The sequence below is a fragment of the Manis pentadactyla genome, chromosome X, assembly GCF_030020395.1.
Source record: "Manis pentadactyla isolate mManPen7 chromosome X, mManPen7.hap1, whole genome shotgun sequence".
Taxonomy (NCBI): domain Eukaryota; kingdom Metazoa; phylum Chordata; class Mammalia; order Pholidota; family Manidae; genus Manis; species Manis pentadactyla.
This window is the reverse complement of record NC_080038.1, coordinates 71811213-71837151: the sequence shown is the minus strand read 5'-3', so window position 1 is coordinate 71837151 and position 25939 is coordinate 71811213. Positions and strand designations below refer to the sequence as shown.

The following is a 25939-nucleotide window of genomic DNA, read 5'->3' as shown; positions in this document are numbered from 1 at the left end:
TCTATCCTTAAGTTTTCCAAAAAATAGAAGAGGAAGAAATACTCCCAAACTCATTCTATGAAGCCAACATCATGCAATACCAAAACCAGGCAAAGACCCCACCAAAAAAGAAAATTACAGACCAATATCCCTGATGAATGTAGATGCAAAAATACTCAATAAAATGTTAGCAAACTGAATTCAAAAATACATCAAAAGGATCATACACCATGACCAAGTGGAATTAATCCCAGGGATGCAAGGATAGTACAACATTTGAAAATCCATCAATATCAACAAAAAGAAGGACAAAAAACACATGATCATCTCCATAGATGCTGAAAAAGCATTCGAAAAAATTAAACATCCATTCATGATAAAAACTCTCAGCAAAATGAGTATAGAGGGCAAGTACCTCAACATAATAATGGCCATATATGATAAACCCACAGCCAACATCATACTGAACAGCGAGGGGCTGATAGACTTTGCTCTGAGATCGGGATCAATACAGGGATGCCCACTCTCCCCACTGTTCTTTCACATAGTACTGGAGGTCCTAGCCATGGCAATCAGACAAAACAAAGAAATACAAGGAAACCAGAATGGTAAAGAAGAGTTAAACTGTCACTATTTGCAGATGACATGATATTCTACAAAAAAAACCCTAAAGACTCCACTCCAAAACTACTAGAAATGATATCGCAATACAGCAAATTGCAGGATACAAAATTAACACACAGAAATCTGTGCTTTCCTATACACTAAAAATGAACAAATAGAAAGAGAAAACAGCAAAACAACTTCATTCACAATTGCATCAAAAAGAATAAAATACCTAGGAATAAACCTAACCAAAGAAGTGAAAGACCTATACCCTGAAAACTACAAGACACTCTTAAGATAAATTAAAGGGGACACTAACAAATGGAAACTCATCCCATGCTCTTGGTTGGGAAGAATTAATATCGTCAAAATGACCAACCTGCCCAAAGCAATATACACATTTGATGCAATCCCTATAAAATTACCAGCTACATTCTTCAATGAACTGGAACAAATAGTTCAAAAATTCATATGGAAACAGCAAAGACCCCAAATAGCCAAAGCAATCCTGAGAAGGAAGAATAAAGTGGGGTGGGATCTCACACCCCAGCTTCAAGCTCTACTACAAAGCCATAGTAATCAAGAAAATTTGGTACTGGCACAAGAAGAGAGCCACAGACCAGTGGAACAGATAAGAGACTCCAGATATTAACCCAAACATATATGGTCAATTAATATTTGATAAATGAGCCATGGACATACAATGGGGAAATGAAAGTCTCTTCAACAGATAGTGCTGGTAAAACTGGACAGCTACATGTAAGAGAATGAAACTGGACCACTGTCTAACCCCATACACAAAAGTAAATTCGAAATGGATCAAAGATCTGAATGTAAGTCATGAAACCTTAAAACTCTTAGAAAAAGCATAGTCAAAAATCTCTTAGACATAAACATGAGTGACCTCTTCATGAATATATCTCCTTGGGCAAGGAAAACAAAAGCAAAAAGAACAAGTGGGACTATATTAAGCTGAAAACCTTCTGTACAGCAAAAGACACCATCAATAGAACAAAAAGGAACCCTACAGTATGGGAGAATATATTTGTAAATGACAGATCCGAGAAAGGCCTGACATCCGAAATATATAAAGAGCTCACCCACTCAACAAACAAAAAACAAATAATCCAATTAAAAAATGGGCAGAGGAACTGAACAGACAGTTCTCCAAAAAAGATATTCAGATGGCCAAAAGACACATGAAAAGATGCTCCACATCGCTAATTATCAGAGAAATGCAAATTAAAACCACAACGAGATATCACCTCACACCAGTAAGGATGGCTACAAACCAAAAGTCAAACAACAAATGTTGGCGAGGTTGTGGAGAAAGTGGAACCCTCTTACACTGCTGTTGGGAATGTAAATTAGTTCAACCATTGTCAAAAGCAGTAAGGAGGTTCCTCAAAATGCTCAAAATAGACTTACCATTTGACCCAGGAATTCCATTCCTGGGAATTTACCCTAAGAATGCAGGAATCAAGTTTGAAAAAGACAGATGCACCCCTATGTTTATCGCAGCACTATTTACAAAAGCCAAGAATTGGAAGCAACCTAAATGTCCATTGGTAGATGAATGGATAAAGAAGATGTGGTACATATACACAATGGAATACTACTCAGCCATAAGAAGAGGGCAAATCCTACCATGTGCAGCAACATGGATGGAGCTGGAGGGTATTATGCTCAGAGAAATAAGCCAAGCGGAGAAAGAGAAATACCAAATGATTTCACCCTTCTGTGGAGTATAAGAACAAAGGAAAAACTGAAGGAACAAAACAGCAGCAGAATCACAGAACCCAAGAATGGACTAACAGGTACCCAAGGGAAAGGGACTGGGTAGGATGGGTGGGTAAGGAGGGTTGATGGGGGTGAGAAGAAATGGGATATTATGATTAGCATGCATAATGGGGGGGTTGGGAGGAAGGGGAGCGCTTTACAACACAGAGAATAAAAGTTGTGATTCTACAACATTTTGCTATGCTGATGGGCAGTGACTGTAATGGGGTTTGTGGGGGTCACTTGGTATAGGGGAGAGTGTAGTAAACATAATATTCTTCATGTAATTGTAGATTAATGATAACAAAAAAAAAGAAAGAAAAGGGGTATTATTCCCTGATAGGATAAAACTAACTGTAAATCAATGATTAATGCATGCTTTAAATATCCTTAATTTTGATCACTTAAAGGGTTTCAGGTGATCAGCTATGGAAGTACATTTTTCTGATAGTATACCTTTCTCTTAAAAAATAAAGCAGTTCCTCTGTGGTGACCTCCAATAGGTTATTCACAATGGTATAAAGGACATATCAAAGTGTGGGCAAAGGGTTTCTTTGTGTTTATACAGAGGATCAAAGCCTAATTTGGCTACACAGAAAACGAATTAAGGTATAAAATGAAGAACTTCCAACATCATCAGCCTCTGGAAGAGTCATTCCAGAAAACGAACATTAAAAAACTTCAATATAGATACTGGCGCTGCTGCAGTTGTAGCTGCAGTCATCCCACCAGTTCCTGGACTTGCCATTGGAATGAAGAAGGAGATATCAAGCTGCCCTGTGAATACAGTAAAACAACAAATTGGACTGGATCTATACTGACGGAACTCAAGCAAGAATTAGGAGAAGTGCAAGTTGCAGTGCTCCAAAATAATGTGACTATAGACTATCTACTGTTAAAAGAACATATGTGATGTGAACAGTTCCCAGTAATGTGTTGTTTTAATTTGTCTGATTTTTCTCAAACTATTCAAATTCAGTTAGACAATATCCATCATAACACTGAGAAGTTTTCACAAATGCCTAGGTAACCCAACTGGTATTCTTGGTTTCACTGGATATGGCTCGTAATTGTAGGTCTGCTTTGGTTATGTAGCTGTATTCCTATTATGTTAATGTGTGTGCGCAATTTAATTAGTAGTTTAAAACCTATACATGCTTATGTTACTCTACAAGAAGATATGTCAAAGAAATAATCAATCTTCCCATGTTTTCTTCCATCTGCTTCTTCTATAGCTTTTCTTCGTCCTTCCTAATTACAACCCTTTAGTAGAATTCGTGCCTCATATCGAAAATTACCGAATATCATAATTCTTCCAAGTGGTAAAGATACCTCAAGACAAATGCTGGGCATAGAAGCCACAGGGAATAAATCTGCAAAGAAGTAAAAAGCTAACCTTTTCGAAGAATATTGCTTCTCTCTCACTTACCAACTTTACATTTCCCTGTATGTCCCCGGAAGATGACTGGTTAGCCAGAGACGGGTAAGATTCCTCAAGGGAGGAACAACCTAAGACAGGCACAGTCGCAGGGGGGCCATCAGGTGAGAAATTGGGGATCAACAGAGGTGAGGCTTAGAACCTCACAACCCCTGTTTTGAGAGAAATCTTCTGCATCTGTGGATGTTTTGTTGCCCTTGTCTAGCTTGGATTAATACTTAGTCTATAGGCACACACCTGGTCATCTACATTTGCCTTCTTACAGCACTAAACTATGTTTACTGCCTTTATCTTGCATCTACCTACCACTTCAGCATTTTATTAAAAATAATAATAGTAATAATAATAGTAATAATAATAATAAGGGAGAAATTTGGGTTTCACATATATATCAAGGATAAAAATCAAATGAATAATCATATTTGACCAGATTGTTTATAGTTCATGATGCGTGATCAAAACTGAAAGTTTCTGTGATATGACTGCTCTTGCACTGTTCACCATGTAAGCACTTATTCACTATGTAAGAACTTGTTCACCATGTAAGAACTTGTTCGTTATACATCAGAAGATTTGAGACTGTTGAGAATTAGGCTTGGGGTTGATTAATGATTGTGCATTGAGTCCCCTGTACAGAAATTTATTGTTGTTAGCAACCATTTGATGAATAAATATGAGACATGCCCTCTGTAAAAATAAATAAATAAATAAATAAAATGGTCAAAAAAATACAGAGACATATCAGAAAAAATTATATGGAAAGTGTATAGCAAAAGTCTCTCCAGAATTTAAAACAATAAAAATGGATATCAATCAACCCGTTCTCCAAGAATATGGACAAGTAATTCACATAGAAGGAACTAAAAGTAGCCATTGAAAATGTAAAGCTCATCAATATCACAAGTAATTTATAATAAGGTAAATGTTCGATGCATTTTTCATCCATCAGTTAGGCAAAATTGTGTGGTATTAATGTTATCAAGTGTTGGCATTCCACAAGTGTATCCAGGAACCTAGGTTTGATTTTGAATTTCTACTATCCTTTCAAGGATTGTCTCTTTTGAATGTTAAAGCCAGGTCACTACTATAACCATGTAACAACTTGTAATATAAAGATAACCCAATAGTGAACAACTTTATTTTTTACATTGAGATAAACATTTCATTTAAGAACAGCTTTAGATTTACAAAATTTTTGCAAAGATAATACAAAAGTTCCCGTATATCCCAGACACAGTTTTCCCTAATATTAACATCTTATATTAGTTCATTTTTTACAACTAGGGAGCCAATGTTAATGTTGATATATTAACTAAATTCAATCATTCATTTATACTAATTTTTAGCTAATGTTGTTATGTTCTGGGATTGCACTCAGGGTGCTACACCACATTGGATTTAGTCATCATGCCTCCATAGGCTGTGCTTGGCTGTGACAGTTTCTCAGACTTCCCTTGTTTTTGATGACCTGAGCAGTTTCAAAGAGAACTGATCAGATATTTTTGTAGAATGTTCCTCAACTGAAATTTGTCTAAAGTTTTCCTCATGAAAAAGTGAGTTTACCAGAGGTAAAGACCCATTCTCATTATATCATATCAAAGGTACATGCTATCAACACGACATCAATGATGATGTTAAACTTGACCACTTGGCAGAGTGTTTCAACTCTTATTTTCCTCCCTTCCTCCTTCCTTTCCTCCTTCTTTCCTTCCTTCTTCCTTTTTACATACTCTTTATCATTAAGTCAATACGTGCAGCCCATACAGCGTTACGCTTTACCTCCTTGAGGGGAGAGTACATACATAAATTGTTTGGAATTCTGTATTATTACATTTTTAATTTTTCTACTCAAATTATGCCAGCTTTGGCTATTATGACCTCTTCTGGTTGACCGCTTGGTCTCTTTAACATACCCTCATCATTTTGTTATTTTTTACATTTTTCTTACTTCCTAGTTCTATAAATTTCTCCAGGATAATCTTGTGCATTTCATACCTCAGTATACATATATACATATGCATGCGTGTATATTTATGCATTTATATGCATGTGTATGTATGTTTATATATATATCCATCTATATGTATATTAAGTTAAACAGTTCATATTCATTTATCTTATATCTCCAACTCCAATCCAATACCACATGGTTCATTCTAGCTTTTCCTTCTTGTTTATCTATAACCTCCCACTCCTAAAGTAAAAAACCTTTCTCTTACTGTCTTCCATACCTTTACATATCTGCTCAATTCCAGTGACATGTATCATAGTTTCAAAATTGACTTTTACCTCCATGAGAAACAACTTTACCAACTGCCTATGTACACCTCCTTTTGTTTTCAGACTTCCAAAATCTAGTCATTTCCAAATTTATTTAGATCAGCACTTCTTTGGCCCCACCCACCTCAAAGAGGTTATATCTCACATTTGCAACACAGACGCATAGTTTTGTCACATTCTACATTACATTTTGGGTACCCATGACCTCTGAGCTGATGTTTTAAAATTTTTAATCCATTTATGTTCATTCACATTTAAATAAAGTTCTATGTATTTAAAAATGTGTAGTGTAATTAAGTGCTATATAAAATAGTTTCACAGCTCTAAAATATTCTCTATGTTTCACTTAGTCAAACCCCGTTCTCTTTCCAAATCCCTGGCAACTACTAATCTTTTCTTTTCCTTCTCCAGTTTTGACACTTCCACAATGTCAAATAAATGTAATGGATAGCATGTAGTCTTCTCAGACTGGCTTCTTTCACTTAGCAATATACATTTAAGAGTCACCCATTTTGTATTTATTAATAACTCATTTCTTTCTTTGTTGAATAGTTGTTCATTCCTGGTTTATCCATTAACCTGTTAAAGGACCACCTTTGTTGTCTCCAGTTTTGAGTGATCATGAATCAACTTTGCATAAACTTTTGCATGCAGTTATTTGTGTGTGGATATATGTTTCCAGAACAGTTTGGTAAGTACCTAGGAGCATGATTGTGGCACCTGTGTCAAGTCTGTGTTTACTTTATAAGAAACTGCCAAACTGTTTTCTAAAGTGTTTGATTTTTAATTCCCATCCAGATGAATGAGAATTCCTTGTGTTCTGCATACTCACAGAACTTTGTATAAGCAGTATTTTTTAAATTTCAACCATTTGAAAAAGTTTATAGTATTATCTTGATTTTAAAAATTCTAATATATATATAGTAACATCTGTAGATTTGATGTGCATTTCCCTAATGACATATGATGTAAGCATCCCTCATATGCTTAATCACTAGTATATATTTTTTGGTAAAGTATCTCCTCATATCTTTTGTCATTTTTAATTGTGTTGTTTTTTATCTTATTGTTGAGTTTTAAATTTTCTTTATATATTCTGGAAGAGTCTTTTGCGAGATATGTGATTTGCAGGTATTTTTTCCCAGTCTATGCCTACCCTTTTCATTTTTGAAATAATTTCAGTTTCTTTTGAACATGAAACTTTAATTTTAAAAAGTCCATATTAACAATTAATTTTCTTTTGTGGATTATGCTTTCAATGTTGTATCTAAAAACTCATCACCAAAGCCATGATCATGTAGATTTCCCCTGTGTTATTTTTTAGAAGTCTTATAGTTATATATTGTGTTTTATATTCAGGTTTATAATCCAATTTGAATAGTTTTATGAAAGATGTGAGGTTTATGTTAGTTATTTTTTCTTGCCTCTGAGCATCCATTTTTTCCAAATTACTACTTGAAAGATGTCAATTTCCCCCCTTTTTTTTGAGAGGGCATCTCTCATATTTATTGATCAAATGGTTGTTAACAACAATAAAATTCTGTATAGGGGACTCAATGCACAATCATTAAACAACCCCAAGCCTAATTTTCAGCAGTCTCCAATCTACTGAAGCATAACGAACAAGTTCTTACATGGTGAACAAATTCTTACATAGTGAATAAATTCTTACATGGTGAAGAGTGCAAGGGCAGTCATCACAGAAACTTTTGGTTTTGATCATGCATTATGAACTATAAACAATCTGGTCAAATATGATTATTCATTTGATTTTTATACTTGATTTATATGTGAATCCCACATTTCTCCCTTATTATTATTATTATTATTATCTAATAAAATGCTGAAGTGGTAGGTAGATGCAAGATAAAGGCAGTAAACATAGTTTAGTGCTGTAAGAAGGCAAATGTAGATGACCAGGTGTGTGCCTATAGACTAAGTATTAATCCAAGCTAGACAAGGGCAACAAAACATCCACAGATGCAGAAGATTTCTCTCAAAACAGGGGTTGTGAGGTTCTAAGCCTCACCTCTGTTGATCCCCAATTTCTCACCTGATGGCCCCCCTGCGACTGTGCCTGTCTTAGGTTGTTCCTCCCTTGAGGAATCTTACCCGTCTCTGGCTAACCAGTCATCTTCCGGGGACATACAGGGAAATGTAAAGTTGGTAAGTGAGAGAGAAGCAATATTCTTTGAAAAGGTTAGCTTTTTACTTCTTTGAAGATTTGTGCTCTATGGCTTCTATGCCCAGCATTTGTCTTGAGGTATCTTTACCACTTGGAAGAATTATGAATCTCGGTAATTTCGTTATGAGGCACGAATTCTACTAAAGGGTTGTAATTAGGAAGGACGAAGAAAAGCTATAGAAGAAGCAGACGGAAGAAAACATGGGAAGATTGATTATTTCTTTGACATATCTTCTTGTAGAGTAACATAAGCATGTATAGGTTTGAAACTACTAATTAAATTGTGCACACACATTAACATAATAGGAATACAGCTACATAACCAAAGCAGACCTACAATTACCAGCCATCTCCAGTGAAATCAAGAAAACCAGTTAGGCACCCTAGGCATTTGTGAAAACTAATCAATGATATGACGGGTATTCTCTAACTGAATTTGAATAGTTTGAGAAAAATCAGACAAATTAAAACAACACATTCCTGGGAACTGTTCACATCCCATATGTTCTTTAATAGTAGTTGTCCGTAGTCTCAAGATTTTGGAGCACTGCAACTTGCACTTCTCCTAATTCTTGGTTGAGTTCCAACAGTATAGATCCAGTCAAAGTTTTTTTTTTTACTATATGCACAGGCCAGCTTAGATATCTTCTTCTTCATTCCAATGGCAAGTCCAGGAACCGGTGGGATGAATGCAGCTGCAACTTCAACAGCACCGGGATCTTTGTTGAAGTTTTTTGATGATCATCTTCTGGAATGACTCTTCCAGAGAATGTTGATGTTGGAAGTTCTTCTTCATATCTTATCTTAATTCGTTTCCTGGGTAGCCAAATTAGGCTTTGATCCTCAGTATAAACACAAACAAACCCTTTGCCCACACTCTGATATGCCCTTTATATCATTGTGAAGAACTTATTGGAGATCACCACACAGGAACTGTTTTTTTTCTTTTGTTATCATTAATACACAATTACATGAAGAATATTATGTTTACTAGGATCTCCCCTATACCAGGTCACCCCAAAAACCCCTTTACAGTCACTGTCCATAAGCAAAGCAAAATGTTCTAGAATCACTACTTGTCTTCACTGGGTTGTAAAGCCCTCCCCCTTTCTCCCACCCCCCCACTATGCATGCTAATTATAATACACCCTTTCATCTTCCCCCCCTTATCCCTCCCTACCCACCCAGACTCCCCAGTCCCTTTTCCTTTGGTACCTGTTAGTCCATTCTTGGGTTCTGTGATTCTGCTGCTGTTTTGTTCCCTCAGTTTTTCCTTTGCTCTTATACTCCACAGATGAGTGAAATCATTTGGTATTTCTCTTTCTCCGCTTGGCTCATTTCACTGAGCAGAATACCCTCCAGCTCCATCCATGTTGCTGCACATGGTAGGATTTGCCCTCTTCTTATGGCTGAGTAGTATTCCATTGTGTATATGTACCACCTCTTCTTTATCCATTCATCTACTGATGGACACTTAGGTTGCTTCCAATTCTTGGCTATTGTAAATAGTGTTGCAATAAACATAGGGGTGCATCTGTCTTTTTCAAACTTGAATGCTGCATTCTTATGGTAAATTCCTAGGAGTGGAATTCCTGGTTCAAATGGTAAGTCTACTTTGAGCATTTTGAGGAACCTCCATACTGCTTTCCACAATGGATGAAATAATTTACATTCCCACCAGCAGTGTAGGAGGGTTCCCCTTTCTCCACAACCTCACCAACATTTGTTGTTGTTTGTCTTTAGGATGGTAGCCATCCTTACTGGTGTGAGGTGATACCTCATTGTGGTTTTAATTTGCATTTCTCTGATAATTAGCCATGTGAAGCATCTTTTCATGTGTCTGTTGGCCATCTGAATTTCTTTATTGGAGAACTGTCTGTTCAGTTCCTCTGCCCATTTTTTAATTGAATTATTTGTTTTTTGTTTGTTGAGTGGGTAAGCCCTTTATATATTTTGGATGTCAAGCCTTTATCGGATCTGTCATTTGCAAATATACTCTCCCATACTGTAGGATAACTTTTTGTTTTTTTGATGATGTCTTTTGCTTTACAGAAGCTTTTCAGCTTAATGTAGTCCCACTTGTTCTTTTTGCTTTTGTTTTCCTTGCCCAGGGAGATATGTTCGAGAAGAGGTCACTCATTTTTATGTCTAAGAGGTTTTTGCCTATGTTTTTTTCTAAAAGTTTTATCGTTTCATGACTTACATTCAGGTCTTTGATCCATTTCGAATTTACTTTTGTGTATGGGGTTAGACAATAGTCCAGTTTCATTCTCCTACATGTAGCTGTCCAGTTTTGCCAGCACCATCTGTTGAAGAGACTGTCATTTCGCCATTGTATGTCCATGGCTCCTTTATCAAATATTAATTGACTATATATGTTTGGGTTACTGTCTGGAGTCTTTAATCTGTTCCACTGGTCTGTGCCTTTGTTCTTGTGCCGGTACCAAATTGTCTTGACTTCTATGGCTTTGTATTAGAGCCTGAAGTTGGTGTGTGAGATCCCCCCTACTTTATTCTTCTTTCTCAGGAATGCTTTGGCTATTCTGGGTCTTTGGTGTTTCCATATGAATTTTTGAATTATTTGTTCCACTTTGTTGAAGAATGTTGCTGGTAATTTGATAGGGATTGCATCAAATCTGTATATTGCTTTGGGCAGGTTGGCCATTTTGACGATATTAATTCTTCCTAGCCACGAGCAAGGGATAAGTTTCCATTTGTTAGTGTCATCTTTAATTTCTCTTAAGAGTGACGTGTAGATTTAAGGGTATAGGTCTTTCACTTCTTTGGTTAGGTTTATTCCTAGGTATTTTATTCTTTTTGATGCAATTGTGAATGGAATTGTTTTCCTGATTTCTCTTTCTATTGGTTCATTGTTAGTGTATAGGAAACCCACAGATTTCTGTGTGTTAATTTTGTATCTTGCAGCTTCTCTGTATTCTGATATCAGTTCTAGTAGTTTTGGAGTGTAGTCTTTAGGGTTTTTTATGTACAATATCATGTCATCTGCAAATAGTGACAGTTTAACTTCTTCTTTACCCATCTGGATTCCTTGTATATCTTTGTTTTGTCTGATTGCCGTGGGTAGGACCTCCAATACTATGTTAAATAACAATGGGGAGAGTGGGCATCCCTGTCTTGTTCCCGATCTCAGATTAAAACCTTTCAGCTTCTGTCTGTTCAGTATAATGTTGGCTGTGGGTTTATCTTATATGGCCTTTATTATGTTGATGTACTTGCCCTCTATAGCCATTTTGCTTAGAGTTTTTATCATGAATGGATGTTGAATTTTGTCAAATGCTTTTTCAGCATCTATGGAGATGATCATATGGTTTTTGTCTTTCTTTTTGTTGATGTGGTGGATGATGTTGATGGATTTTTGAATGTTGTACCACCCTTGCATGCCTGGGATGAATCCCACTTGGTCATGGTGTATGATCCTTTTGATGTATTTTTGAATTCGGTTTGCTAATATTTTATTCAGTATTTTTGCACCTACATTCATTACGGATATTGGTCTTTAATTTTCTTTTTTTGGTGGGGTCTTTGCCTGGTTTTGGTATTAGGGTGATGTTGGCTTCATAGAATGAGTTGAGGAGTATTTCCTCCTATTCTATTTTTTGGAAATCTTTAAGGAGAGTAGGTATTATGTCTTCTCTGTGTGTCTCATAAAATTCCGAGGTAAATCCATCCAACCCGTGGGTTTTGTTCTTGGGTAGTTTTTTGATTACCATTTCAATTTCTTTGCTCATAATTGGTTTGTTTAACTTTTGTGTTTCTTCTTTGGTCAGTCTTGGAAGGTTGTATTTTTCTAGGAAGTTGTCCATTTTTTCTAGGTTTACCAGCTTATTGGCATATAGGTTGTCATATTAGTCTTTAATAATTCTTTGTATTTCTGTGGAGTCTGTCATGATTTTTCCGTTCTCATTTCTGATTCTGTTCATGTGTTTTGATTCTCTTTTTCTCTTAATAAGTTTGGCTAGATGCTTATCTATTTTCTTTATTTTCTCAAAGAACTAGCTCTTGGTGTCATTGATTTTTGCTATCATTTTATTCTTCTCAATTTTGTTTATTTCTTCTGTGATATTTATTATATCACTGCTTATGCTGACTTTAGGCCTCATTTGTTCTTCTTTTTCCAGTTTCGATAATTGTGATGTTAGACTATTCATTTGGGATTGTTCTTCCTTCTTCAAGTGTGCCTGGATCGCTGTATACTTTCCTCTTAAGACTGCTTTCGCTGCGTCCCACAGAAGTTGGGGCTTTGTGTTGTCATTTGTGTCCATATACTCCTTGATTTCTATTTTAGTTTATTCATTGATCCATTGATTATTTAGGAGCATGTCAATAAGCCTCCATGTGTTTGTGAGCCTTTTTGTTTTCTTTGTAGAATTTATTTCTAGTTTTATACCTTTGTGGTCTGAAAAATTGGTTGGTAGAATTTAAATATTTTGGAATTTTCTGAGGCTCTTTTTGTGGCCTAGTATGTGGTCTATTCTGGAGAATGTTCCATGTGCACTTGAGAAGAATGTATGTCCTGTTGCTTTTGGATGTAGAGTTCTATAGATGTCTATTAGGTCCATCTGCTCTACTGTGTTGTTCAGTGCTTCCGTGTCCTTACTTATTTTCTGCCCAGTGGATCTATCCTTTGGGGTGAGTGGTGTGTTGAAGTCTCCTAGAATGAATGCATTGCAGTCTATATCCCCCTTTAGTTCTGTTAGTATTTGTTTCACATATGCTGGTGCTCCTGTGTTGGGTGCATATATATATATATAGAATGGTTATATCCTATTGTTGGATTGAGCCCTTTATCATTATGTAGTGTCCTTCTTTATCTCTTGTTACGTTCTTTGTTTTTTAAGTGTGTTTTGTCTGATATTAGTACTTCAACCGCTGCTTTCTTCTCTCTGTTGTTTGTCTGAAATATGTTTTTCCATCCCTTGACTTTATTCTGTGCATGTCTTTGGGTTTGAGGTGAGTTTCCTGTACGCAGCATATACATGGGTCTTTTTTTTTTTATCCATTCTATTACTCTATGTCTTTTGATTGGTGCATTAAGTCCATTTACATTTAGGGTTACTATTGATAGTTATGTACTTATTGCCATTGCAGGCTTTAAATTCGTGGTTTCCAAAGGTTCAAGGTTAGCCTCTTTCTTATCTTACTGCCTAACTTGGCTCACTTATTGAGCTGTTATATACACTGTCTGGAGATTCTTTTCTTCTATCCCTTCTTATTCCTCCTCCTCCATTCTTCATATGGTGGGTGTTTTGTTCTGTGCTCTTTATTGGAGTGCTACCATCTAGAGCAGTCCCTGTAAGATGCCCTGTAGAGATGGTTTGTGGGAGGCTAATTCCCTAGACTTTTGCTTGTCTAGGAATTGTTTAATCCCTTCATCATTTTTAAATGATAATCATGTTGGATACAGTGTCCTTGGTTCAAGGCCCTTCTGTTTCATTTTATTAAAGATATCATGCCATTCTCTTCTGGCCTGTAATGTTTCTGTCGAGAAGTCTGATGGTAGCCTGATGGGTTTTCCTTTATAGGTGACCTTTTTCTCTCTAGCTTCCTTTAAAACTCTTTCCTTGTCCTTGATCTTTGCCATTTTATTTATTATTTGTCTTGGTGTTGTCCTCCTTGGGTCCTTTCTGTTGGGAGTTCTGTGTATTTCTGTGGTCTGTTTGATTATTTCCTCCCCCACTTTGGGGATGTTTTCCGCAATTATTTCTTCAAAGACACTTTCTATCCCTTTTTCTCTCTCTTCTTCTTCTGGTACCCCAATAATACGAATATTGTTCCTTTTGATTGGTCACACAGTTCTCTTAATATTGTTTCATTCCTGGAGATCGTTTTATCTCTCTCTGTGTCAGCTTCTATGCGTTCCTGTTCTCTTGTTTCTATTACATCAATGGCCTCTTACATCTTATCCATTCTTCTTATAAATTCTTCCAGAGTTTGTTTCACTTCTGTAATCTCCTTCCTGGCATCTGTGATCTCCCTCTGGACTTCATCCCTTAGCTCTTGTATATTTCTCTGCATCTCCATCAGCATGTTTATGATTTTTATTTTGAATTCTTTTTCAGGAAGACTGGTTAGGTCTGTCCCCTTCTCTGGTGTTGTCTCTTTGATCTTGGTTTGCCTGTAATTTTGCCTTTTCATGGTGATAGAAATAGTTTGCAGAGCTGGGACGAGTTGTGGCTGGAAGAACTTTCCTTCTTGTTGGTTTGTGGCCTTCCTCTCCTGAGAAAACAGCGACCTCTAGTGGCTTGCGCTGGGCTGCTGCATACAAACAGGGCTTCTGATTCTTGCCCGGCTGCTATGGAATTTATCTCCACTGTTGCTGTGGGTGTGGCCTGTCTCGGGCTGCTGCTCCAAAATGGTAGAGCAGTGTTGGAGGGGAAGCAGCCGGGAGGCTATTTATCTCCGTGAGGAGCCTCCATGCTCCCTGCTGCCCAGGGGGTTAGAGTGTCCAGAGATCCCTAGATTCCCTGACTCTGGACTAAGTGTCCTACCCTGTCCCTTTAAGACTTCCAAAAAGCACTTGCCAAAACAAAACAACAACAATAAAAAATTAAATAAATAATTTAAAAAAAAAGGCCTCTCGCTTTTCTTTGTCCTCAGGTGCCGGCCTCAGGGACCCTTTCACCGGTCTTGCTGCTCTGTTTCTCTAGTATCCAGGACTCCACACATGCACTGTGTCTGAGCTCTGGTCTGGATGGCTGGGGCTGGGTGTTCAGCAGTCCTGGGCTCCCTTCTCCCTCCTGGCTCCGACTCCTCTCCTCCCACCGGGAGTTGCGTGGAGGGGCACTCCGGTACCGCTGGGCTGGGGCTTGGATCTTACCCCCTTCGTGGGGCCCTGGGTTCTCACAGGTGTAGATGTGGTCTGGATGTTGTCCTGTGTCCTCTGGCCTCTACTCTAGGAAGAGTTGTCTTTGTTATATTTTCATAAATATATGTGGTTTTGGGAGGAGATTTCCGTTGCTCTACTCATGTCACCATCTTGGCTCCACCTCTGATTTCCCCTTTTGAGATAACTTGATTTACATCTAAAAAATCAAGTTATTGTATGTGTGAGTCTGTTAACAGACTATTTGATTCACCATATGTTTTTGTCTATTCTTGTGTCAGTACTATATTGTCTTAATTATTGGAGTTTTAAAGTCATTATTTCAATCAATGAACAATTCATTGGTCCACTGTGAATGTATAATGTGTCCTGGCACTGGTGGACAGGAGCTGAGTGTTGTCTGATTCATGGCAACCCTGAGCATTTTCCCAGGACCCTTGCTGTGATAGATGGCTATGAGGGTGAGCCAATTAGAGTGAAGAAATCCCAAATCTCATTGGGGATAGGACATTTACCCCCAAAGGAGTATATCGTGTACATTTTTCCCATCCCTGAATATGTTTTGGGGGTGGATATCCTGCAGGGCCTGTGGTTACAGACCACTGAAGGTGAGTTCATACTGAGGGTATGTGTGGTAAAGGCATTCTGAGGGGACATGCTAAGCACTCACCTGTAGCTCTGCCTGTAACTCAGTGGGTGACAAATATTAAGCAGTATAAATTGCCTGGGGGACACAAGGAAATTGGTGAAACTCTAAAGGAGTTGGAGAGGGTGGGCATCATAAAGCCTACTCATAGTCCTTTTAATTCCCCAGTGTGGCCAGCGAGAAAGCCAGATGGCTCCTGGCATATGACTGTAGACTAGAGATGGACTATATAGAGAATAGACTAAAGTCACACCCCCTTTGCATGCTGCTGTCCCCTCTATAGGAGACATTCTGGACACTCTCAGCTATGAGCTGGGAATGTATTTTTATGTAGTAGATCTTGCTAATGCTTTCTTCTCTATTGACATAGCACAGAAAAGCCAGGAACAGTTTTCCTTAATGTGGGAAGGCCGGCAGTGGACATTCACTGTCCTTCCACAGAAATATCTCCACAGTCCCACCACCTGTCATGGACTTGTAGCCCAGGACTTGGCCACATGGAAGAAACTGCAAACAGTGTGGTTGTATCAGTACATTTATGATATTATGCTCACATTTGATTGTCTTTCAGATTTAGAAGGGGCTGTTCCTAGGCAGTTGCAACATCTACAGGAAAAAGGATTGGTTGTGAACAGCACCAAGGTTCAGGGACCTGGTTTTCTGGGAAGTTCTTGGGGGTTTACTGGTTGGGTAAAACTAAAGTTGTTCCTGAAGCAGTTATAGACAAAGTCCAGGATTTCCCCACCCCTACCACTGTGGCAGTATTACAAGAGTTTTTGGGTCTTTTGGGCTACTGGAGAGTGTTGTCTTACACTCGGCACAAATTCTGAAGCCCTTATACCGGTTGGTATGAAATCACATCAGGTGGAACTGGGGTGAGACATGTGCAGCTGTTTTACTCCTGCCAAGCGGGCAGTCAAGGTCTTACAGGCCTTGAAAGTAATGGACTCATCAAGGCCCTGTGAACTAGATGTTCATGTAACCAAAGATGGTTATGGATAGGGGCTTTGGCAGTGGTTTGAATGGACAAACCAACCAATTGGGTTCTTCTTACAACTATGAAAGGGAGCAGAGGTCTTGTATTCTTTGATAGAGAAGCAACTGGCTGTTGTGTACCATGCCTTGCTGGCTACAGAGCCTATCACAGGAACAGCTCTGACCAAGGTAATAACCACCTATCCCATCGCAGGGTGTGTGCAAGACTGGACCCAAAGGCCATGGAGTGGCATGTCACAGACACCTACACTGGCCAAATTGGGTGCATGTTTACAGCAGCACAGCCCCTTCTCTACTAGCCCTTTATGTGGAGAACTCCAAAGCTTACTGGGGCCAGTAACCTATACCAGTGGAAAGAAGGAAGAAATTGCTTTTGAGCCATTGGTAGCTGAGATTCCTTATCAGGAGGGAAAAACCCCTATACCTGAAGATGCTTGGTACACAGATGGCTCTAGTCATGGTTAGCCCCCAAAGTGGTGGGCTGTGGCTTTCCATCCTAAGACTGAGACAATATGGATGGAGGATGGAGATGGGAACAGCAGTCAATGAGCTGAGTTGAAGACAGTATGGGTTGTGATCACTCAGTAGCCTTCCCCCATAGTTATCTGCACTGACAGCTGGGCTGTCTATTGGGGGTTGACCCCGTGGCTACTGACATGGTATCATGCCAACTGCATGGTTGGTCACTGGCCCCTTTGGGGGAAAGAGTGGTGGCAAGACCTATGGGTCTCCAGTCAGACTAAGACCATCAATGTATATCATGTGACTGACCATTGTCCTTTGGCATCCCCAGGGAATGATGAAGCAGACACATTGGTCCAGGTCTGCTGGCTAGAAGGAAAAGCCTGTCTCTGATGTGGCCCACTGGTTGCATCAGCATGTCTTGTATGCAGGGTAAAAGACAATGTATATAGCAGTCCAGGCATTTTTAAAGAAGGAAGAACAATCCCAAATGAATAGTCTAAATTTACAGTTACTGAAACTGGAAAAAGAAGAACAAATGAATCTCAAAGTCAACAGAAGGAAGGACATAATAAAGATAAGAGTAGAAATAAATAAAATTGAGAAGAATAAAACAATAGAAAAAATTAATGAAAGCAAGAGCAGGTTCTCTGAGAATGTAAAGAAAATAGAAAAACCCCTAACCAGACTTATTAAGAGAAAAAGAGAATCTACACACATAAACAGAATCAGAAATGAGAGGGACAAATCACAACAGAGAAACAGAGACCACAGAAATACAAATAATTATTAGAGAATACTATGAGAATATATATGCTAACAAACTGGATAATGTAGAAGACATGGACAACTTTCTAGAAAAATAAAACCTTCCAAGAAACAGAAAATCTAAACAGACCAATTACCAGCAATGAAATTGAATTGGTAATCAAAAAAGTATCCAAGAACATAACCCCCAGGCCAGATGGATTCACCACTGAATTTGATCAGACATTAAGAGAAGACATAGTACCCATTCTCCTTAAAGTTTTCCAAAAAACAGATGAGCAAGAGATACTTCCAAACTCATTTTCTGATGCCAGCATCCATCTAATACCAAATAAAGGAAAAGAAACCACAAAAAAATAAAATTACAGACAAATATCCCTGATGAACATACATGAAAAAATACTCAACAAAATATTAGCAAACCGAATTCAAAAATACATCAAAAAGATCACATAACCTGATCAAGTGAGTTTCATCTCAGGGATGCAAGGATGGAAGAACATTCAAAAATCCATCAATATCATCCACATCAACAAAAAGAAGGACAAAAACCACATGATCATTTCCATAGATGCTGAAAAAGCATTTGACAAAGTTCAACATCCATTCATGATAAAAACTCTCAACAAAATGGGTATAGAGGGCAAGTACGTGAACATAATAAAAGGCTATATATGGCAAACCCACAGCCCACATCATACTTAAGAGTGAGAAGCTGAAAACTTTTCCTCTAATATTGGGAACATGACAAGGATGCCTCTTCTACCCCACTTTTATTCAACATAGTGCCAGAGGTCCTAGCCATGGCAATCAGACAACACAAAGAAATAAAAGGCATCCAGGTTGGTAAGGAAGAAGTCAAATTGTCACTATTCACAGATGACATGATATTGTACATAGAAACCCCTAGAGAATCCATGCCTAAATGATAAGAACTAATCTGAATTCAGAAAAGTTGTAGGATACAAAAGTAATACACAGAAATCTGTTTCACTCCTATATGCTAATGATGAACTAGCAGAAAGAGAAATCAAGAAAAAAATTCCTTTCACAATTGTATCAAAAAGAATAAAATAACTAGAAATAAACCTTAAAAAGGAAGTGAAGGACTTATACCCTGAAAACTACATGAGACACCTAAGAGAAATTAAAAAGGATACGAAAAAATGGAAATTCATCACATGCTCTTGGGTAGGAAGAATTAATATTGTTAAAATGGCCATCCTGCCTAAAGCAATTCACAGATTCAATGCAATCCCTATTAAAATACCAACAGTATTCTTCAACAAACTGGATCAAATAGTTCTATAATTTATATGGAACCACAAAGACCCCGAATAGCCAAAGCAATTCTGAGAAGGAAGAATAAAGCAGGGGTGATCTCACTACCCAACTTCAAGCTCTACTACAAAGCTGCAGTAATCAAGACAATCTGGTACTAGCACAAGAACAGACCCGTAGACCATTGGAACAGAATAGAGGGTCCAGACATTAACCCAAGCATGTATGATGAATTAATATACTATAAAGGAGCCATGGACATACAGTGGAGAAATGACAGCCTCTTCTACAGCTGGTGTTGGCAAAACAGCACAGCTACATGTAAGAGAATGGGAGTGGATTACTGCCTAACTCCATACACAAAAGTAAACTCGAAATGGATCAAAGTCCTGAATTTAAGTCATGAAACCATAAAACTCTTAGAAGAAAACATGGGCAAATATCTCATGGACATAAACATGAGCAACTTCTTCATGAGCATATCTCCACAGGCAAGGGAAACAAAATCAAAAATGAACAAGTGGAACTACATCAAACTAAAAAGCTTCTGTACAGCATAGGACACCATCAACAGAACAAAAAGGCATCCTACAGTATGGTAGAGTATGTTCATGAATGACATATCTGATAAGGGGTTGACTTCCAAAATATACAAAGAGCTCATGCACCTCAACAAACAAAAGGCAAATAACCTGATTAAAAAATGGGCAGAGTATCTGAACAGGCACTTCTCCAAAGAAGAGGTTCAGATGACAAACAGGCACATGAGAAGATGCTTCACATCGCTAATCATCAGAGAAACGCAAATTAAAACCACAATGAGATATCATCTCACACCAGTTAGATGGATAACATCCAAAAGACAAACAACAACAAATGTTGGCAAAGAATGTGGAGAAAGGGAAACCCTCCTACACTGCTGGTGGTAATGAAAATTGATTCCACCTTTGTGGAAAGCAGTATGGAGGTTCCTCATAAAACTAAAAATAGAAATACCATTTGACCCAGGAATTCCACTCTTAGGAATTTACCCTAAGAATGCATGATCCCAGTTTGAAAAAGACAGATGCACCCCTATGTTTATCTCACCACCGTTTACAATAGCCAAGAAATGAAAGCAACCTAAGAGTCCATCAGTAGATGAATGGATAAAGAAGATGTGGTACATATACACAATGGAATACTACTCAGCCATAAGAAGAAAACAAATCCTACCATTTGCAACAGCATGGATGAAGCTAGAAGGTATTGTGCTCAGTGAAATAGGCCAGGAGGAGAAAGACAAGTATCAAATGATTTTGCTCCTCTGTGAAGTATAAGAACAAAGAAAAAACTGAAGGAACAAAACAACAGCAGACTTACAGAACCCAAGAATGGACTAACAGTTACCAAGGGAAAGGGACTGGGGATTATGGATGGGAAGTGAGGGAGAAGGGGAATAAGGGGCATTATGATTAGCACACATAGTGTAGGTGGGGCACGGGGAAGACAGTATAGCACAGAGAAGACAAGTAGGGATTCTATAGCATCTTACTATGCTGATGGACAGTGAGTGTAATGGGGTATGTGGTGGGGACTTGATAATGGGTGAAATCTAGTAACCACAATGTTGTTCATGTAAGTGTATATTAATGATACCAAAAAAATAAATAAATGATAAATTTAAAAAAAGAAAGCCTTATAGGTGATTCTGGCACATGCTAAAGTTTGATAACTACTAGTCTAAAATATACAAAATGTGTTCTGGTGTTTCAACTTACCATTACTTTTTTATATGTTGCACATTTTCATGTGTCACACTCTGGACATCACCCTCTGAGATATGTCATGAATTAATTCTGGTTATAGGTTAAGAGGTAATGAGAGGTGGAGGGATTTTTCCCTTTTGAGGATAAGTAGTCCTTTACAGGACAGCTGTCTAAAGGGTGGTATTTGCTGATATTTCAGGCAGTGAGATAAACTTCAAACAAGGAAGAAAGGGTTGTTTCAACAGGCAAAGAAAACTCAACAGAATTTACAGATTCAACAATCTTAGCTTAATAAGAATTAGCCCATATGTGTCCCTCACAATTTTCAATGGCCACTTATTTCCAAAGAATGCCTCTAATTTTAACATAGCAGAATCTAAAATCTAAAAGTTTGTTTAATTCAGCTATCAGGATTAGACCTTCAGTTTGATTTTCAAAATTCTTGGTTCTGCAGTTACATTAGATAATAGTTAATTATAGAGCAGCCATTAAATTTTCCTGATCCTTAAACATAGCCAAGCCAGGAATTTTAAATCCTGAGTTCACAACTTTCTTAACTAAATTTTCAAATATAATCAAAAACAAGGAATCAATATTCCAAATTTTCTCCTTTATTTTCATTGAAATGTTTTATGGTGACAACTCTCTGCTCAACCATAGCCTTGACTTCTCCATGCCTATGATTGTAGGTGTCAACAGATAGTATTTTTTTAATTTATTGAGGAATATTTGACAAACAAAGCTATGCATTTAAAGCTCAGAGCATGATGAGTTGATATACATATACATTGAGGAATTATTAAGGAGGTGAAGATAATACATCCAACAATTCAACACAATTAATTGATTTTTTATTTTTTGGGGGGTGAGAAAGCTTAAGATCTACTCTCAGCAACTTTAAAATATACTTTATATATTTAATAATATACTGTATAGTTAACTATAGTCACCATGATGTATATTAAATATTTAGAACTTCTCAAAACTGAAAATTTGTACCCTTTGACCTATGTCATCCCATTTCTCCCTCATTCAAGCTGTTGGCAACTAGCATTTATTGTTTCTATGAAATTGGTTATTTTTTTTCTATTCCACATGCAAGTGATGCTAAATAGCATTTGTCATTCTGTGTCTTGTTTCAGTTGGTGAAAAGCCCTCTAGTTTAATCCATTTTTCCCTAAATGGTAGGATTTTCTTCTTTTTCCACTGAATAACACTTATATATGTAACATTTAATTTATCCACAGATGCACACTTTAGGTTGTTTCCTGATTTTGTTAAAATTAATAATGCTGCAATGATAATTGGTGTGCCGAGAATCTCTTTGAGATAAATTCACTCAGATATATACCCATAAGTAGGATTGCTAGACCATATGATGATTCAATTTTTAATTTTTGAGGCTCCAGCATACTGTTTTCTATAATAGCTGTGCCAATTTACATTCCAACTAAGAGGGTATAAAGGTTCCCTTTTCTTCATATCCACACCGATATTTATCTCTTTTCTGTTTTGTAATACCCATTCTAATAGGAGAGAAGTGATATCTCGTTATAGTTTTGGTTTGCATTTACATGATGATTAATGATATTCAGCAAGTCTCACATACCTACTGGACATTTGTTTATCTTCTTTTGAAGAACATTTATTCAGGCCATTTGCCCATTTTTTATTTGTATTTGCATTTTTTGCTATTGAGTTATATGCATTCTTTATATATTATGAATATTAATATATAATATATAATGAATAATCTATAATTCAGATATATGAATTGTAGGTATTTTCTCTCATTTTTAAAGTTTACCTTCTTAATTTATTGTTTCCTTTGCTGTACAGAGCTCCTTAGTGTAAAGTATTCCCACTGTTTTCCTGAGCTTCTTTTGATTTTGTTTTAGCCTTTTAATAACTGATATTTAATGTTTAATGAACCCTTGTTCATTTTATTTTCCTACTAAAAATTTACTGACATATTTATTTTTAGCTTTGGAAAATGATTTTTAAAAATAAGGTTCAAACAACAAAATGCAAAAATCTTAGCATAGAGCTCAATAAGTGTTGACATGTGTATACACTACTGTAACCATCACTCAGATCAATATATGAAACATTCTTACTAACATTTTTCTCCATCTATTTCACCTATTCCCATATCCACCTACTCTATGGCAACCACCCGTCTATTTCATTATGTGTTTATTTCTGTTTTGTTTGTATGATTGTTTTGTTTTTGACATTCCACATATAAATGAAATTATATAATTGTCTTTCTGTGTCTTATTCAACTTAACATAATACTGTCCAGGTCCATCCATGAGACTACTGCTACTTTAGTCATTGTTTATTTTTTTTAGATTTCACAAATAATAAGATCGTATGGTATTTTTCTTTCACTTCCTGGCTTATTTCTCTTAGCATAATACCCTCTAGGGCCATCCCTGTTGTCACAAATGGAAAGGATTCCTTTTTTTGATATTTTGGCTATTATAAATAATGCTGTGACAAACATAGGAGTGAGTATACTCTTTGAATTAGTGATTTTGTTTTCTTTGGGTAAATTCCTTGAAGTGAAACTGCTGGCTCATATGACATTTATAATTTTATTTTTTTAAGAAACCTCCAGAACTTCCAGCAGAGAAAAAGATGTTAGAGTAGGAAGGCAAGGCAGAAACCTCCTCCCAAGAACATAAAAGAAGAAAATAAAGCAAATAAAACTAAACCTGAAAATGACCTGAAGACAGCAGAACTGACTACCTACCCCTGGGGAAGAAGAGAAGATCTCACAGAAAGGGTAAAGTGTCAGAGTCATGACTGAAAAGGACCCAAGCCCTTCCCCTGCACCAGTCTACTGGTAGGAGAAAGAAGAAAGGAGAAGGGAGGGGATGGGAGCCCAGGATCACTGAACACCAGGTCCTGGAGACCTTTTCTGGGAACATGAGCCCACATTACATTGGATTCTGGATATTAGCAGGGCTGGACACCAAGGACAAGTGGAACACTTGGGGAGGCTGAGATTCTAGTCACTTGTGGAGGACAGGCAAACTTCACTGGTTCCCCTCATACAGATGAAAATTAGGAAATTTGAAAGACTTGCCAGCAGTGGGGATACCACAGGGGTGAGGGTTGGATTGAATTCTCTTCTCAGGAGAAAGGGGAGGTAGACAGTACCTTCCCAGCCCTCCTGCAGTCTAATAGATCAGGAACTCTTGGAAGGCCTTGACAATGCCCCTCACAGACAATGCAGACCCAAAGCTTCTCCCTGCACACACTGCTGGCCAACTCAACTGGCCCAGCAGCAGCATTAGACTTTGCTGCCTGGAAGGCAGAGGGAGACTCTCTCAGTTCCAGTTCAGCCCAACTAGGTAGTTGCCTGCAGGAGCCATTCCTGAGGGCTCCTTCCTCCCCATGGGTGTCCAATTTCAGTGCAGTGCATTTGGCCTTTGCAGAGCCACACATGAGCCCACCCACCCCATTAACACTGCAGCCCTACCTTTAATTCCAGGCAAACAGGGTGGCCCAACCCAGAGTGATTCCAACAGAGACTTCTGCTCTGATTACAAAAGTACAGGTGAAGCAACCTGACAGCCCAGACTCCTGTCACTACAGAAGACAGACAAAATGGTGGCCTACCCACTGCATACTTATAGCTGGGGACCCCACACTAGAGAGTAGAGAGTCTTGAGCTTCTGGGAACCACAGGATGCCTCCTTCATAAAGTTACAACTCCATAGGCCAAGAAACATAGCAGAGCCATCTGATATAAAGGCAGAAACACAGAAACCCTGACAAAATGAGGAGGCAGAGTAATATATTCCAAACAAAACTATGGAACAAGACACTAGAAAGAGGGCTAAATAAAACATAGATCACCAATATTCTTGATAAAGGTTTCAAAGTTAACATTATAAACATGCACATGGATCCACAGAAAAATATTCAAGATCTCAGGGAGGACTTAGAAAAAGATATGAAATATCTGAAAAAGAGCCACTCAGAGCTAGAGAATACAGTATCTGAAATGAAATATAGAATGGAGAGATTTAAGAGTAAATTCTTGCAGGTGGAAGAAATTGTGAATGAGATGAAAATTAGGGAACAGGAACACAGTGAAGCCACAGAAGAGAGTGGATAAAAGATCTCTAGGAATGAAAGACTAAAAGATCTATGTGACCAATCCAAATGGAACAAAATGCACATAATAGGGGTACCAGAAAGAGAAGATGGAAACAAAGGGATGGAAAGTCTCTTTGAGGAAATAATTGCTGAAAACTTTCCCAGTCTGGAGAAGGAACTAGACACCCAGGTCATGGAAGCACAGAGACCCCTAACAAAAGAAACCTCAGGAAGACAACACGAAGACATATAATAATTAAATTTGAAAATATCAAGGATAAGGATAGAGTATTAAAAGCAGCTAGAGAGAGAAAAAGGATTACTTTTAAAGGAAACCCCATTAGGCTATGAGCAGATTTCTCAGCAGAAACTGTACATTCCAGAAGGGAGTGGCATGATACATTTAATGTAATGAAACATAAGGACTTACAACAAAGAAACTTCTACCCTGAAAGATTATCACTTAAATTTGAAGCAAGGACAAAACAATTTCCAGATAAAAGTTGAAGGAATTCACCACCACTAAACAAGTCCTACAGGGTATGTTAAAGGGGCTAAAGATGCAAATGCTCCTAAGGCTAAATAGCTTTCACCAGCAAAAATACACCCACAGTAAAAGCACTAGACTAATTAATTACAAAGCAAATACAAAATTAAAACAAAACATAAGAAGCAAAACCAACTATTTACAAAATCAGACAAGGGATACACAAAAAGTGCAGATTATGACATTTAATACATAAAGTCTGGAAGTGGAAGGATAACAAGTAGAAAAAAATCCACCTTGAGATTGTGCTTGAAGTAGATTAATAAG

General features: G+C 37.6%; 1 long non-coding RNA gene across 1 annotated transcript in view; it reads left to right on the top strand.

Annotated features, from left to right (window-relative positions):
* The first annotated feature begins 4039 nt into the window (after positions 1 to 4039).
* The window catches only part of LOC130681860 (uncharacterized), a 139467-nt gene continuing 117567 nt past the window's right edge, over positions 4040 to 25939 (top strand). Inside the window, exon 1 of the long non-coding RNA XR_008995068.1 lies at positions 4040 to 4150. This is a non-coding gene — a long non-coding RNA (uncharacterized LOC130681860). The remainder of the gene's footprint in view (positions 4151 to 25939) is intronic.